This window comes from Protopterus annectens, chromosome 8.part1, assembly GCF_019279795.1.
Source record: "Protopterus annectens isolate FY-2018-M chromosome 8.part1, PAN1.0, whole genome shotgun sequence".
Classification (NCBI taxonomy): domain Eukaryota; kingdom Metazoa; phylum Chordata; order Ceratodontiformes; family Protopteridae; genus Protopterus; species Protopterus annectens.
Genome location: NC_056742.1, coordinates 548509765 through 548524570, shown reverse-complemented (window position 1 = coordinate 548524570; position 14806 = coordinate 548509765).

The window sequence follows — 14806 nt, the reverse complement described above, 5'->3', positions numbered from 1 at the left end:
TTTGAAAGGCTGATGAATGAAGAGAATGAGAGAGAGAGAGAGAGAGAGAGAAGGTTGGATGATGTGGGGATAGTGAATCAGGAAGGAAACAGATTAGCAAGGAGGAAGTAAGGACAGCTATGAAGAGGATGAAGAATGGAAAGGCTGTTGGCCCAGATGACATCCCAATGGAAGCATGGAGATGCTTAGGAGAAATGGCAGTGGGATTTTTAACTACATTGTTTAATGAAATTTTGGAAAGTCAGAGGATGCCTGAGGAGTGGAGAAAAAGTGTTTTGGTACCTATCTTTAAGAATAAGGGTGATGTTCAGAGATGCAGTAACTACAGAGGGATAAAATCGATCAGTCACAGCTTGAAGTTATGGGAAAGAGTAGTAGAAGCTAGGTTAAGAAGGGAGGTGATGATTAGTGATCAGCAGTATGGTTTCATGCCAGGCAAGAGCACTACAGATGCAATGTTTGCTCAGAGAGTGTTACTGGAGAAATACAGAGAAGGTCAGAAGGAGTTGTATTGTGTCTTTGTAGACTTGGAGAAAGCATATGACAGGGTGCCTAGAGAAGAGTTGTGGTATTGTATGAGGAAGTCAGGAGTGGCAGAGAAGTATGTAAGAGTGGTACAGGATATGTACGATGGTAGTGTGACAGTGGTGAGGACTGCAGTGGGAGTGACAGATCCATTTAAGGTGGAGGTGGGATTACATCATGGATCAACTCTGAGTCCTTTCTTATTTGCAGTGGTGATGGACAGGTTGACAGATGAGATCAGACAGGAGGCCCCGTGGACTATGATATTTGCAGATGACGTGATCTGTAGTGAGAGTAGGAATCAGGTTGAGGAGACTCTGGAGAGGTGGAGATATGCTCCAGAGAGCAGAGGAATGAAGGTCAGCAGGGCTAAGACAGAATATATGCATGTAAATGAGAGGCAGGGTAGAGGAATGGTGAGGATGCAGGGAATAGAGCTGGTAAAGGTGGACGAGTTTAAGTACTTGGGATCAACAGTTCAGAGTAATGGTGAATGTGGAAGAGAGGTGAAGAAGAGAGTACAGGCAGGGTGGAAAGGGTGGAGAAGAGTGTCAGGAGTGATTTGTGACAGACAGGTACCAGTAAGAGTGAAATGGAAGGTCTACAAGAGGGTAGTGAGACCAGCTATGTTATATGGGTTGGAGACAGTGGCATTGACAAAAAGGCAGGAGTCAGAGCTGGATATGGCAGAGTTAAAGATGATAAGATTTGCACTCGGTGTGACTAGGATGGATAGGATTAAGAATCAGTATATTAGAGGGTCAGCTCATGTTGGACAGTTTGGAGACAAAGCAAGAGAGACGAGATTGCGTTGGTTTGGACATGTGCTGAGGAGGGATGATGGGTATATTGGGACAAAGATGCTAAGGATGGAGCTGCCAGGTAAGAGGAAAAGAGGAAGGCCTAAGATAAGGTTTATGGACGTGGTGAGAGAGGACATGCAGGCAGTTGATGTGACAGAGCAAGATGCAGAGGATAGGAAGAAATGGAAAGAGATGATCCGCTGTGGCGACCCCTAATGGGAAAAGCCGAAATATGATGATGATGATGATGATTTCTTCCTTAAACTGTAGTAATCTGCCTGCATGGAGTGGTATGGTGCTAAGTTTTAGTAAAGAAAAAATAAGTAAACACATTTTTTTTTTACTTATAAATTGTAGCAAGCAGTTGCTACAGTTTAGACCGCACACACAGTGCTACAGTGTTCAGGTTTGACTGGAAATGTAATACCATTTTTTAAAAGCCTGCATTAAAGAAATAAGGATTTGCTGATTGCACCCCCCCAATACTCCCAGGTAAGGTGCCCCTCTCGTTCCACCTTAGCTACTCTACTGCTTCAGAATATTTTCTCCTGCAGGGTCAAAGTCATTTTTTGATACATAACAGGCAAAGGAGGAAATGCAAACGTTCGTCCAAAAAAGTGAGCCCTCAAGCAGCAGGGGATTCTGCTTCTCATTCTTCTGACAATAAAGCATGGAGAGACTTTGCCAGTGAAACCTTTTCCAATGTTCCAAAGGATAATGCTTGAGACAGAGAAAAGCACAGTAGTCGACCTGAAGAATCAGGGGTGCCATGGACCTGAACCAGAATCTGGAGAGGGTAGATGGAGATGAACAGGAAAAAGATCAGGAACATGGAAATTAGTGAATAAATGCAAGACTGCAAAGCATCAGTCATATGTGTGAAAGAGAGCCGTATATGAACAAGTGCAAAGAATGGGCATTTGTTGATTTTGTTAACCCTGTGAGGAAATGGAAGGCATTTGCCTTACTTTGTGTCACTAATATTTGGAAGGGACTCTGAAGGGAAGAGGAAGGAAAAAGGTAACTGTAAGTGAATTTTCTTAACAGTATTTCTTCACAATATAAATAGAATATCTTATAGTATAACACTTTGTTTTTCTTGTATGTGACAGATTTATTATATAGATGCCTTTATTTCTTTATTTCCTGTTCTCTTTCCTCTCCTTTTTTGGTACAAAGAAATGTAGGCATTACAGTGCAAAGAGAGAGAGAAGCTAGACAAAAGCATGTTTAAGTCAAAAGGATGTAATTTGGGTTGCTGCGATGGGAGATGTGGTATAAAGTACACAGACCATAATATATGAAGAGCTGGTGTTTTCCCTTACTTTTGCACATGTGAATGTATGGATTAAGATCCTTGACTTAATGTAATAATACAGTTCATGCAGAAATAAATAAATATAAGAACACCAAATATAAGGAAAAGTTTTCCTTTAGCAATAAATGTTTCAGCTTGCTTGTCTTTCAGGCTGCAACAGAGGACTACATTTTTCTCTTTTCCATGGAGGATGCTGATAATACGGAGTAAAAAGACAAAACATTGGTTTTGTCAAGGCTAAAAGTTTATGATTTCAGAAAGTAAGCAAGTAGTTTTCTCACCTGGAAAGGGGGAATAAAGATAAAAGAACAGACACCAGTTAAAGTAGAAGCACAGTCTGTAACTGTTTTAACATCGATAACCTCAAATTCAGGTTACTAGGGCCTGTGTTAGCAGCTGTCTATTTGGCACAAATGTTCCTATTAGGAGAGTTAAACTTAATGAAATGTGTTTGCATTAAATTAGTAGGTTATGGGCTGTTCTGGGTATGTGTTTTTTGTTTGAGAGTTTTTATTAAAACAAAAAGCCTTGTAATGCAACGATGTTAACAAATAAAAAATTGCATAAAGTTCTAACCTGCCAAACATTAATGTGTGCATGTATCACAAAAGCGGGAATAAGACATTTAAAAAAGCTGCCATACATAATCGGTGAGAATAATGACTTCTTACCATAATGGAGATACTTTCCATTATTTCCTTGAAATACGAATGGTCTCATGGGTACAGACAAAAAACATGATAATATTAAGAAAAAGTGCAAATAGCAATGCTACAGGAGACGTATTTGGAAAGAACTGAGCATGTGAATATGACAAAGAAAGGATTTCAGGATAGATATTCTGCAGAATATCAGGGACAAAGGAAATAGGAGCACATTTATTAACTGCTACAGGAGCTTCAGTATTGACAGAAGAGGGGAAAAGAAAATAATGCCAGACTTGTAGTAAGGGGCTACTGGCAAGGGATGATAATTACTCTAGCATGTTTTTATATTCAACTAAAACTGCTATTTTGGAGCTTAAAAAATTTAGGGAGAAATAATCACTTTTCGGCATAGACTATTACTTACTGGTGGGGACTGGAATGCCATTTGCAACAAGGATGCATCTGGGGGCCTAAAAGGGAAAACAAATCAAAAGAAGATAGATAGATTTCAGAAGAAATTTCTTTCATTTATTTTACATTTGTTAACCGGGGGGTATCTGACTGAGCCGAAAAGGCCCTTTTTCAGCAGAGGCCCAGGGAGAAAAGCTCCACATAGAAAAATTACAAATACATTTAGTTAATTTAGACATGATCAATATACAAACAAATTACAAAAGACATGTTTTTACAGTGGTATGCGGTATATAAACAAACAGTTACAGGGGAGAGAACAAACAAAAAAAATATTAATTTAAAAATAAAGGTAGTTCATAGATTTATGGTGTACAGCTGAAATTTGGAACATAGGTAGAATACATACATAGTACACAGGTACAGTACATACATTGTAGATTAGCCAGTGTTTGTAAGTAAGACTGAAAACTAGATAGTACTCTAGGTTTAGTATGTGTACCTTATCCACTTTCACTAGCCTGGGGAGCAATCATGGCACTGCCAACTTTGCTTGAGATGTTGCCTGATGAGGTCTTCAAAGGAGGCTTTGGACGCTGTATTTTGAATGCTAGTGGGGACAGAGTTCCATTTTTTAGCCACTGAACTACTATATAGTGCATCTCCAAAGCTACTGTAGCTGTTGTTGACTTCTAGTAATAGTTTGCTTGATGATCTAAGAGGTCTTTTGGCTGAGTGATGTTGTACTAGGTTTTTGAGGGCAGGACACTTATGGGGAGGTAATAGATTGAATGACAGAGGCAGAGCTGACTGTAGATTAGGAGGTTGGGCAGTTCAAGCCAGTGGAGCTGACTCAAAGCAGTACAGTGATGAGTTCTATATGAGCAATTTGCAGCAAAGTGGGCAATTCTGTTACAGCAGGCTTCCATTTTGCTTAGTTCAGTTCTGTTGAGATTAGTCAGTATGGGAGATGCATAGAGTAGGGTGGACAGAAGTTGGGAGCGAGCAATGGCTGATCTTGTGTTGTTGGTAAGAAATGGTTTGATACAGTAGAGTGATCCTAATTTGGCATGTACTTTTTTAACAGTTAAGTTGAGATGACTATCACATTTTAGGTGGGAGTCTATGGTTATTCCCAATAGCTTAAGCCTGTGCCACTGGAGCTATTGGAGTAGCATTTGTGGAGTACATAGTGAATTGTACCATCAGTGTCTTTGTTAGAACTGGTTATAATCACAAGCTGAGTTTTCTTTGGATTGAGGATAAGCTGAGCTTTGGTAAGGTAGTTTTCAATGTCAGAGAATGCTAGTTGAGTTGTTTGCAGGAGGGTGGGAATGTTTTGTGCAGCACATATTAAGGTAGTGTCATCTGCATACTAAATGACAGATGCATGCTGTGTGGAGGTATGGAGGTTATTTGTGAATATTGTGAATAGTAGTGGTCCTAGGATAAAACCCTGTGGGACTCCTACAGTTATGGGCAGCTGAGGAGAGAGAGAGAGAATTTTCCCATTTCACAGCTTGGTACCTGTCAGTTAAGTTGCTTTGGAACCAGGTAAGAGTGGAATTTGATAGGTGATATTGGTTTAGTTTGTATAGCAGGATTTGATGTGACACTGCTTCAAATGCTTTGGACAGATCCAAAAAAAAAAAAAAAAAAAAAAGTCAACACCTGCAGGCCTTCATTTTTGAGATGGTTTACTGAGTCTGTGAAGCACAGGAGGGCTGTAGTGGTACTATGAGCAGGTCTGAAACCATGCTGAGTAGGTGACAGGATGTTGCTGTCTAGGAGATAGTTTAGCACCTGGGAAACATGCATTTTTCTAGAATTTTGGCCAGGGGGGGGGGGGGTAAAGCAATGGGTCTGTAGTTATTAAGTTCAGTTAAGTCCCACCTTTATGTATGGGTGTAACATAGGATATTTTCCAGAGTTTGGGCACATAGTTTTCAACAATTGATCTGTTTATGAGAGTGGAGATAGGGATAGCAATAGCCTCTGCTGTGAGTTTCAAGAAATAGCTGGGGAGTAGGTTGGCTGCTGTTGATGAGGTTTTTAGTTTGGAGAGCATGCTTTTGACTGAAGTGGTGGAAACTGTTTTGAGGGTAAAGCTTGTATTAGTGTTATTTGTGTTGGGGGGGGATAGTGAGGAAGGAACTGTCCTGTGATACTAAGGCTAGAACCGAGTTCACAAAGTGGGAGTTGAATTGTGTTTCGATGGGAACTTTAGTGTCAAGGGTGGTTGGTTTGGGGGATAGCCTTTTGGGTGGGTCTTAGTAGCTGGTTTACATTTTTCCAGAATTTTTGGGGGTCGTGTTGGTATTTAGTTTGTAGGGGGTCATGTTGGTATTTAGTTTGTAATGTCGTGCAGTATGATTTTTTGTCCAGCCTAATGCATTTTTTTGCACGGTTGCGCAGTTCTTGGTACTTAGTTAGGCTTTGTGTTTCTTTGGTTTTCTGATAGTAGAACCAGGCAGTGTCTCGGGACTTGAGGATTTGTTTATTTTCTTTACTGAGCCAGGGATTTCTAGAGGTTCTAACCTTGATTTTGCACAAAAGAGTGACAGTGTCTAGGTGTTGTAGAAATGTTTTGTTGAAATATGCTACAGCCTGGTTAAGTGGGGGGGGGTTAGGGGGGGTCCAGTCACAGTTGCATAGTGAAGTATTGAGGACCTCAGGAGAGAATTTGTTTGCGTTTCTAGTGGGTATATAGTTAGTGGTTTTGCATATGCTTGTTCTACTACTTATAAGGTATATTATGTTGTGGTCACTTAAGGTGTCTGGGGGACTGCCTGCGTGGGGGTACAATGTGGGGTTGTTAGGACCCAGTCAAGGATGGATTCCCTTTTAGATTTTTTATCACATCTAGTTGGAATTTGGACTAGCTGCTGGTAGCTATGCAGATTTATTAGGTAACTTGGTGGTTCTGATATGCAGGTGAACCAATCTAGGTTGAAATCCCCCAGAATAAGTTTTTTTTGTGAGTATGTGGAAGAACACCATGATAAGAAATCTTCAAGGCTAGCAGGTGTATTACCAGGTGGAATATAGATCACAATTGCAGTGATGACCTTTTTAGGGTGAAGTTGAAGTTGTGAGGTAAGTATGTCCCAATTATTGTGGGAGGGGTAGGAGTTTGGTAATTGATGGACAGTTAAGTTGGACTTGTACAGTAAGGCAGTTCCACCCCCTTTACGAAGTGGTCTGTCTTGTCTAATGATATTGTAACCGGTAGGGAGAACTTCTGAGTTAGCTAGGTTTTTATTTAGCCAGGTTTCTGTTAAAGTAACTATGTCTGGGGAGTAGTGTGCTATTGTGGCCTGGAGTTCAGGTATTTTATTTTTGATACTTCTAATATTAATATTTTGTATTAAAAGATGGTTGGTTTTGCTGCTGTTGTTGATTTGCCCAGGGATGAAGACAGTGAGGGTATTATGTTCTGACATTTGTGTTGGAGCAGTTTGTGTTGGACAGGATGGATTTGGGCCTGGGTTGGGGGTGGATATCCCCACTTATGGTGAGCCTGGTGTAAAAATGGTGATACAGATGTTGGAGTTTGGTGAGGAGTGTGAGAAAGTATTGTGTTTTTTTGGAATAAGAATGAGAGCATATGTGTTTAGTTCTGAATTGGTCCGTTATGTAGTTCTTGAACAATGATGGGCAGATATTATAATGTGCGGTGTCTGTATATGAGAGTGCATAATGTAGTGTTGTGCTACTAAGTTTAGGGATATTGCTACAGTGATAACTTGTGGTGTTGTAAAGAATTATGATAAGACAGACTAGACTTAGTTGTGTGATAGTCATGGCTATAAAGTTTAAGTTGGTTCTAGGTGTGGGTCTGTATATGAATTATAGGGATGCACTATATGTGGATGAATAAGTAGTATGGGTGATGTAAATAATGCCTAGTGGGAATGAGAGTGGTTGGGAGTATTTTGTGGTGGAGCAAGTTGGTGTGGTATAATGTGATCTGACTTGAGCAGCTGTGATTGGTGGAGGTGATGTGAGGGTGAGCTGTGGGTGTGGCTGTGATTACTATAAATGTAGAGGTAGTGGGGGCGTGAGGGAATAGGGGGCAGGGAAGTGGAGCGAGCCCCAGAGTTAGCAACGGCGAACAGAAAGGGGCAGAGCCCACCAAGACAAGAGTAAAACATAAGTATTACTTTACAAATCTGAGCATTTTAAACAAATTCCTGAGGTCTAATGGCTTACCAGGAAGCAGAATGAAATTGCTGAAGAGCATTTGTGAAATGGTGGGAGACTAGAAATTTAATGATGGCGCCATGCTCAGCAGGATTCTAATATAGACTTAGTATTGGGGGAGGGAGACAGCACAAGGGGTGTAAACTAGGTGGAATGCAAAGAAACCAGCGAAACCAGAGAGGCAATCATTGGAAATCTATCAGTGAAGGCCTCAGAGGGGGTAAGTAATAATTCATACTCTACCCATAAAGTGAAGGAGAGAAGAGACAGCAAAGTTTATTAAGGTCGGCGGTTTGTCTTCATATTGACTTGCTTATTAGTAGCCAGTTTGTGCACATATTAGAGTAGGGAGATACATTAGAAATGAAGGGGAATGTATAGAGATGCAAATAAACAGGCAGGCCTCCAAGTGATACAAACTAAGGCAGAAAGCACTGAGAGGGCTGCTTGATGGTTAATTTAGTCACAGGGATCTGAATTAAATGTACACTGTCTAACTGGACAGTTGGGATTACTGCACTAGCTGGGGCGGGAGGGACACAAGGCTACAACAGTCAGTTTTATTAGCACGCTGAGAACTACTAAGAAATACTGCTAATGTTCTAGCTTCACTCTCATAAAACATACAAGCAGAATGCCTGGGTGGACTGACCCTGCTCTTGAGGCGCAAACTGTACATCCTTGTTTAGTTTTGCAGTACTGATTCCTTCTTATACTGTATGGGTGGAGTGGTAGCCACAGACTGCAGATTTGCTTGTGTGCGCTCAGCAAGCAGAATGCAATTGCTGAAGAGCACTTGTGCCCTGGTGGGAGACTAGAAATTTAAATTTATGAAAATATTTGGTATGAAAGATGTAAATTCAGTAGCAAAAACTCTTGACAGAATTTACACATTAATCCCCAAGGTACAATAACTGGGCTAGACTTGATAGAAATTATATTTCTTAGGAACACGTCTATTTAATTGAGAACTTTGATACATCTCCAATAACTATTTCAGATCATGCGCTAATAATTACTAAAATAAAAATGCAGGATAATGAAGTAAAGATGAAATTCTGGTGCTTCCCCTTTAAAAGGAGAGGAATTTAAGGAATGGGTAGTGGAAATTATTTGGAAGTTATTAGGGAAGACAGATAGTATTCCAGAACTTATAGCTAATGAGTGGGATAAAATGAAAGTGGAATTTAAAAACAGGGCAAAAAGAAATAAAGAGATCTGGTTAGGAAGTAATACGAATTATTTAGAGGGGATGACAAAGGTTACAGTATTACAAACTAAGAGGAATCTCACAGAACAAGAGGAGACTCAACTGTAGAGTGCTAAAGAGAAAATAAGGGAGTATGTAGATAATATGTACGAGTATAGAAAGATTGCTGTTAAGCGACTGTTTTTCTGATAACTCCAAAGCACAAAAACTTTTGGCACAACGGCATAGGCAACAAAAAGTAGAAACGGTTGTTGCCAAACTTACGGAGCCTATAAAAAGAAAACGAACCAGAGATCCTGTAAAGATATTAGTGATATTTCAAAAATTTTATGAACATTTGTATAAAGCAGAGAGGTGAGGAAATTAAGAAAAAGCACAAATGGAAACATTTAAGGAAGACAAAGGACAGCATTACCCACAGACTGAAAAAAAACATGTTTATTTCATCATGCCTTTACTTTTCCTAAATTTTAACACCAGGGCCGGTGTTAGCATTGTGGGGGTTCCCAGCAAACGTCAAACTGGGGACCCCCTGGGCACTTCCAGTCTAAGTATCTTCTTGTCACTGCCACTCCTCCTTATCCCTTTTAGGGAGGTCTATATTAAAAGACCGAAAAATCAAAACATCGAACACCTGAAGAGCGAAAGAAATGGAACCTCGAACTTGCTACTGTGGGGGGCTGTGCCCCCCACACCCCCTGCTAAATATATATTCCAACTCAGAGATCACACTACAGTGAGGAAAGGGCAAAATATTCCAATCTTCACTGTTCTGCGATCTGACAAACAGTACTTCGAGGTTCCGTTTTTTTCCATCTTTAGGAGTTTGCGGTTCTGCTCTTTCGGTCTTGTAATATAGACCCCCTTTTTAGTTCACGCTGCAAACTTTTAGGAGTAGTATACACAGAGTAAACTGTAACTGCTATGCTCTCACACTTATGACAGGATTGTGTACTACATTATGACGGCCCATCTTACAAAGGGACATTCATACTTACTGGCATTTAGATGCAAGATTGATACATTAGAACAACTCCATTAACAGGGCTGGACTTGGGCGATATAGAGCCCTAGGCACTGTGTACTGTTTCAGCACACGTACACAGACACACACACACACACCCTCCAGTGCTCCCCTTGGTTTCTCCCTATCTTCTGCTCCCCACACTTATGTACATGACTTTTTTCTTCCATTTCTCATATTGTACCTTTTCAAGTAGCCATAGCTTTATATACGCTCTGAAATGCTTTTCAAGTTTTTTTTTTCTTTTTACATAACCTTTTCATCCAATGATGGCTTGGACAGAAATTATAATTAAGTAAAGAAATTCAGTGTTGCTGTTCAGCTTTGGTTTTCCTTGTATCCTATCAACACACCTTTTCTGACCAAGGCAGCACAGAGATAACCATTTAGAAAAAGACCTCAATGAAGTTGGGTGCCCCCGGAAACCATAGGGCTTATACTTGCTCTGGGAGGCATTTTAGAGCATTTAACCACAAAAGCTAGGTACAGGCAACCCAGTATCGACAAATTTACAGCAAAACAATTATTCCTACTGTTGGTAACTATAAAGGCTGTTCTCCACCAATGTGTATATGAAAGAACGAACTGACCGATGATGTAAATACAAAGTCTTTATTTTAACACACACAGTCTCAAATCCAAATGAAATTCAAACAGATTGAGCGCGCTTTCGTCTCCTATCGTGAGACGTCATCAGAATCTCTTGTTAGTACAAATATTCTGTTTAAATACACTCATAATGAAACAGTTCTTAATTGATTGATTGTTAATCACTTAAAAATTAATTCCAATTCTAAATAACCCTTTAGTGTATAAAAACTGTTGAAAATTCACATATAAATAACTAAAATGCACACCCACATAACAATGAAAGGTCAAAATAAACAACTTGTATACAATAAAAATACATATGAAAATAAAAAATACATATAAAGAAACAAATTCATTCACATAAACTCTTGAAGGCAAAAAATATGGACAACTGTTAAACCATGTTATTGGTAATATATGAAAGAACCCTTTTACAAAAATATAATACTTCTTGAACATGAAAGGTGTATAAAATTCCTTAAATTATTATTGTGTATCACCTATTATGCTCAAATATGTTAAAATAACATATTATTAAAATGTACTTATAAATACTAATGAATTTATGTTTCTTTATATGTATTTTTTATTTTCATATGTATTTTTATTGTATACAAGTTGTTTATTTTGACCTTTCATTGTTATGTGGGTGTGCATTTTAGTTATTTATATGTGAATTTTCAACAGTTTTTATACTCTAAAGGGTTATTTAGAATTGGAATTAATTTTTAAGTGATTAACAATCAATCAATTAAGAACTGTTTCATTATGAGTGTATTTAAACAGAATATTTGTACTAATAAGAGATTCTGATGAAGTCTCATGATAGGAGACGAAAGTGCAGTCAATCTGTTTGAATTTTGTTTGGATTTGAGACTGTGTATGTTAAAATAAAGACTTAGGATTTACATCATCGGTCAGTTCGTTCTTTCATACACACATTGGTGGAGGACAGCTTTTATAGTTACCAACAGTAGGAATAATTGTTTTGGTGCAAATTTGTCGATACTGGGTTGCCTGTACCTAGTTTTTGTGGTTGGTTACTAGTAGCTGCTGCTTGGTTACGAGGAGTCCCCAGGATGAACGAGCAACCCCTTTTAAGCGAACTGATCAAACTTATTCAAAACCATTCGCAAAATAATAACAACTCAATTGATGCCTCCAATCCTTTGCAGGGATTAGACTTGAACACCACGATTCCTTGTGCTCAGCGTAGTCCTGGCAACGCTGACAAGGAAGTAACGTCAACTAAACAAAAGGTAGGCGGAAATCCTAATCACCAGAACCCAAGCGAGGGCGAACGACCGCATGGCTCTACGGGCAATGGAGGTACTGTTGGATTAACAAGAACGACTAGTTCATACCAAGAACATTATTCACATGCCGACAGGGGGTTGGACAATTATTGGAACATTGATTTTGAAGAATGGTTGGAAAAAACATTCTCGGCGACAAATGAAGAAGCCGAAAGAAGGTTGCCTACCAACACAGGGTTCAAGGACAAATGTAAACTATTTCAGAACCAGCTTACCAGGTACAAAAACTTAAGTTAGGACAATTTTTATTTGACAAAATGTATCGAACAAAAAATAGTGCCTAAGATTGAATACATTTCCAAACAACACGGCTAATGATATGGAATTTTTTAAAATAGTTTCTAATATTCTTAATGAATGTGGGGTAGCAATCTTGAAGGCTATGGTAGAGAACAATGTGAAAAACATGGAAGTATGTAAAAAAGAAATTGATATTTTGAAATTAGAAATAACTAATGATTTACTTTTTACTTTGACTGAGTATAAGAACATTTTTTGTAAGACACTACAGGATGTTGATATTATTATTGGGAAGAATTATAAAAGGAAAATGGCAACGTTGGAGCGGGATATAGGGGATTATGAAGAAGGAAAGGCTTATTTCATCCATAATTCAAGAAGGTATAATGCAACAGGAAAACAGTATTATCAGATGGAACATAGGAAGAATGTAATAAACCCAAACAACAGGGTAGTACAAAGGAATGAGAATGATATTGACTATCAGATAGAAGCTACTGAATTAGATGAATCAGAAGACCCTTTAGGAGTAAGACAGGAGGTGAGGAGGTCCGAAAGAATTAGAAATCGGAATGGTCAGCAATCATATGCAGAAGTGACTGGGAATCAGATAGGAAGATACAAGGGAAGAGGATGGGACAGGAGATGATCAATAGATTATACACATCAACCCCAGAAAAAATATTTACAAATCAATTATGTACACTGTCCCTAGTTACAGATAGAATTAGTGTATTAGAAAATTAATCATTTCTGATAGATGAAACAAATCAAGAAGCTATAAATGAAGAAGTATTAGGTATTAATCATAAAACTATTATACATAGCCATAATTTTAACATATTCAATTATACAGACATGGAGATTACCCATGAATACTTCAGACTGTTCACAAAGGGATTTACCTTTGTACCAGCTAGAAAACATAAAATAGAAGAAATAGTGCTAGATATAAAACTGTTTACAAGGAAGCTGAATTTAGCAGTTTTATATCAAGATAATTTGAGTTATGAGAACAAAGTATTAAAGAAAAGTAGTACATACATTCCCCCTTTGCAGCAGGATATACATAACTTCGAAGTATGTACCATCAATATGATTAGAGATGGATACAAGAAGAAACATAAAATAGACAATCTTACTGATGAAGAAAGGATCATTTTAGAACAACTTAGCAATAATAAAAATATAAGAGTTATGAAACCTGACAAGGGGGGGTGGAGTGGTACTTATGGATAGCTGGGATTATACTGAGAGAATGCAAAAAATTCTAGATATGGACAGTAGGTATCGTATTATTTCCATGAATGAACTGAATATTTTGTATAAAAGAATAGACTTAATACTAGAGGATAATTTGTTACAGGGGCTTATACATGTGGAATTATATAATTTCCTTAGAGTCCCCAAACCAGTTATACCTGAAATCTTTGGTATCCCAAAAATACACAAAGATATAGTTGATCCTCCAATGAGACCAATAGTAACATCTAGGGGATATAAAACTCAACCTCTTGGCATATATGTTGATACCAAGTTAAAAATGTTTTATTTAAACTATGTGCACATTTTGATTGATTCTTGGGACTTTCTGAAGAAATTCAGTACAATACCATTTCATGAAGAATATTTATTTTTAACAATTGATGTTAAAGATTTGTTTTCTGTAATTCCACACAAGGAAGGCATGGAATGGTTTGAGAAAATGATTACTGAATTTAACATGCTGAACCCTGAAGAATTCAGATTAGTGTTGGAAAACATGGAATTAGTCTTGAAATACAACTTTATTTTCAAGGAGACATCTACCATCAACTTGATGGAGTTGCCATGGGTTCAGCATGTGCTCCCATTTATGCAAACATAATAATGTTATTTTGGGAGAAAACATATATTTTTGGGTCAAGTTTTCAACAGCATATCATAAGGTATTTTCGATTTCTTGACGATATTATTATTATATGGGATGGTGGATACGAATTAATTGAACAATTTATGGAATATGTAAATAGTAGCACTAACTTTCTGAAATTTACATATGAGTGTAACAAGGATGAAATACATTATTTAGATGTAAGGATAGATAAAGACTATATAAAAAAAGTATATAAATCAAATATTTTCAGAAAGAAATGTTATTCAAACTCGTACTTGCATTACCAAAGTGACCATCCTTACCACTTAAAAAGAAATGTGGTAAAAGGACAAATGATCAGAGTGTCCAGAATGACAACTGAGTTTTGTGATTTTATAAGTGAATTAGATTTTGTACAGGAGATGTTCATAGAAAGAGGTTATCCTGACAACATGGTGAAAATATCAAAAAAGAAATAATTAAGAAACGTAAAAGTAGATATAGCCCATTGTTGGTGAGTGGACGGTATGACAAAGGGATATTTATTAATGTGACCAGTATGGACACGATTATGAATAATGAGTATGACGTAAATAGGGACAGGAATATGGAAACAAGTAAAACAACAATAGAAAAGGATATACCCCGGTTAATTTTAACGTA